The sequence below is a fragment of the Miscanthus floridulus genome, chromosome 6, assembly GCF_019320115.1.
Source record: "Miscanthus floridulus cultivar M001 chromosome 6, ASM1932011v1, whole genome shotgun sequence".
In the NCBI taxonomy this organism is placed as follows: Eukaryota; Viridiplantae; Streptophyta; class Magnoliopsida; order Poales; family Poaceae; genus Miscanthus; species Miscanthus floridulus.
Genome location: NC_089585.1, coordinates 20033452 through 20036678, shown reverse-complemented (window position 1 = coordinate 20036678; position 3227 = coordinate 20033452). Strand labels below are relative to the sequence as shown.

At 49.7% G+C, this 3227-nt stretch overlaps 1 pseudogene; it reads left to right on the top strand.

Moving 5' to 3' along the window:
* The first annotated feature begins 2172 nt into the window (after nt 1–2172).
* LOC136460319 (transcription factor bHLH14-like) lies at nt 2173–2934 on the top strand (annotated as a pseudogene).
* Nucleotides 2935–3227: the final 293 nt, after the last annotated feature.

Here is a 3227-nt window from a genome sequence, read left to right as displayed (position 1 = left end):
ACAAGAAGGTGGCCTAGGTGACCTAGAGGTTTTAAATCTGACAGTTCAAAATGAAAGACTTTTGTTAAAGCACCTTCATAAATTCTGCAACAAAGATAAAGTTCCCTAGGTACAGCTAGTTTGGGATAAATATTACACTAGAGATCGGTTGCCCTCCCCTAGTGGCACCTTTAGAGGCTCCTTCTGGTGGCATGATATTTTAAAACTTCAAAATCATTTTAAAGGTATAGCTATGGTCTATCTACAGGATGGAGTCTCTTGTTTATTAACATCTGAACCTCTCCGTAGTCAAGCTTTGGGAAGGGAGAGTCTGTAGTCAAGCTTTCCAGAACTCTTCTCTTACTCCAAGAATCAATAGATTTCCCTTCATGTGGCAGTTTCTACACCTTTGTTGCAATCTTTATATCACTTGCCACTTTCTATTGAAGCTTATGAAAAATTCCAAGAACATATTAGTATTATTCAAGGCTTGCAGTTGCAACCAAGTCATGACAAATGGACCTACATTTGGGGATTCTCAAGCTTCTCTTCTAGAAACACTTATAAGCAACTCATTGGACACCAGCATGTTCCCAGAGCTTTCAAATGGCTTTGCAAGTCAGCCTGTCAAAACAAAAGGAAAATTTTCTTTTGGCTTATCTTGAAAGATTGTTTGAGCACTAGAGCTCTTCTTAAACGAAGAAATATGCATCTTCCTAACTATAATTGTGTCCTTTGTTCCTTGAATGTTGAAGAAGATATTTTTCATCTCGTTTTTGATGGCCCTTTTGCTTCATCCTGCTGGTTTAGTCTGAATCTGATGGTGTCTAATAACAGTGATCCTCTTGACATCATGGAAAGTTTCAAGGATCAGCTCAGGTTACCTTTTTTATGGAGATTATCATCACAATGTGTTACCTGACAATTTGGGTTCGGGTTCAGGTATACCGGATCTACCTGATATTAAAAAAAAATAGGGTCAGAGCCGGACGTCGCGTCGGCACAAAGAGTGCACCGTGAAGCCTTGAGGGTAGCGTCGTGCCGTCGACTGACAGGGACTTGGGGTCGGACTCAGGCGTCAGCCATTGGGCGAGGGCGGGGGCTCGGCTATCGGATAGGGGCGGGGGCTTGGCTGCGCGCTGGGCAACACCTCTCGTGTCGGGCGTCGGCGGCCGCGGGGCAGTGCGGTTACCGGCTGCAGCTAGGGTTCGGTCAAGGATTTGGGACTTGGGGCTGGGGGTGCTCCGCTGGGGGGTTATCGACATAGGTCGAGGGATGTGGAGTTGTGGACAGCTGGTTGGCTAGTTGTTGGGCCGCGTAGTGGGCTTGACGAGTTGATGGGCTTTGAAGATATCATGTAGTACAGGTAATTAAGGTACCACGAGGTGTTACCCGAATTACCCAAACTAATTTCGGGTATATGGAGTCACTATCCAAAATTGTTCTTGGGTAGTTTGGGTACGGGTTCGGGTATTTGGTAGCACGTAATTTGCCCAAGCGTAAGTGGGGCAAGGGCCTCCGGCATCACAGGATGCTGCGTGTCAAACTGTTCATGCGTCGATGCCCTTCTACAAGTGCTGCGAGGGACGATATGTCGATCATGGGCCGAGCTCCATGACAAGTACAAGGACACCCTAATGCTCGCTGATTTGTCTAAATTTGTAATGAATAATAATATAATACTACCCATCGGAACATCACACTCCCACTTATGCTCGTGTTTTTTTTTGAAAGGCTCATGCATGTGGTTTTGCTAACACGTACGACGCTACATCTACGTAGTTAATCAATCAGTAGCTCAAAACATCATGAAACTGACTTGCATAAGGTTTTCATTTTCGGAAATTAAAATTTATCAGGGGTCACGAATAAAGAGGATAAACAGGATATATCAGAAATATCGGACCAAATTCAAATAAAATTTAATTTGAATTTAAGTAAATTTAAATAAATTTAAATAAAATTTGTACAAAAAAGATAGATATTTCCTTATCGACACCTACGGATAAAGAGGATATATCGAAAATATCAGGAGATTTCGGCCGATATTGGAAACCATGTTGCATGCGGGCATCCTAACTCCTAAGGCGCCACTCTTTTGTGGCTGAAGTGAACAGATCAGCTACCGTATGCCGTGTATATATAATTACGATGAGCGTGGCACACTGGCACTAGAGCTTACGTACGGTGCAAATGGATAACCTCCTGTCGCCCTGTTACCCCTCCCTGCTTCATGTCACACCCTTTTCCGCCGACGGCCAGTACCACCAGAATCCAGCGCCCGAGTCCCTGTCCTGCGATGCCCTAGAGAAGTGGTTGTTGGGCAACGACGACGTGCTAGACAATGAGGATGAAGACCACCAGGATACGGGCTCCAGCCTGCCGCCGCCGGCGGCGGCGGCACCACTCGCGGAGTGGAAGCGGGGACGGAAGCCTGCCTCTGGCTCTCGCGCCGCCGGCACCACAATCAACCACGTGGAAGCCGAGAAGCAGCGGCGGGACAGGCTCAACCGCCTGTTCTGCGACCTCCGGGCCGCCGTGCCCACGGTGACTCGCCTGGACAAGGCGTCCCTTCTCGCCGACGCCGTTGGCTACATCACCAAGCTGCGCGGCCGCGTCGAGCAGCTCGAGGCCGAGGCCAGGCGGCAGACGACGGCGGCCTCTCTCTCCCAGCTCTCCTTGCTTATTGGTGGCTCCCGTCAGGAGCTGGAGGTGCGGATGCACGGGCGGGACACCGCTGCGCTGCGCCTGATGACTACCGCGGCGCGCCATGCCCCCGCGCGCCTCATGGCCGCGCTCTGCGCGCTGGACCTGCCGGTGCAGCACGCGTCCGTGTGCCGCGTGGGCGGCGTCACCGTGCAGGACGTCGTCGTGGACGTACCCGCGGCCGGGCTGCGGGGTGAGGACTGCCTCCGCACCGCACTGCTGCACAAACTACTGCAGTAGAGCGGGTAGATGGCGCGCGGGAGCGCTCGGCCACCAACCCACCCAGCATTTTCCTTCGATCGGCCCCATTATTCCAAAATCAAGCTGCCTTAATTTGCCATGCACGTTTTTTTTTCCTACTCATTGTTGATGGTGTCAACTGCATGCGCTTCCTTGCACATGCACTAATAGAAGTACCAGAACCAAAGGCCCATACCCCATACTAGGCTCTGTTTGGAAGTTCTGTAAATTATTTCATCTGTATAGTTTGCTTCCGTCTGTAATTTCTTGTGCACAGGAAGACAACCTGTGTTAGGATCGGT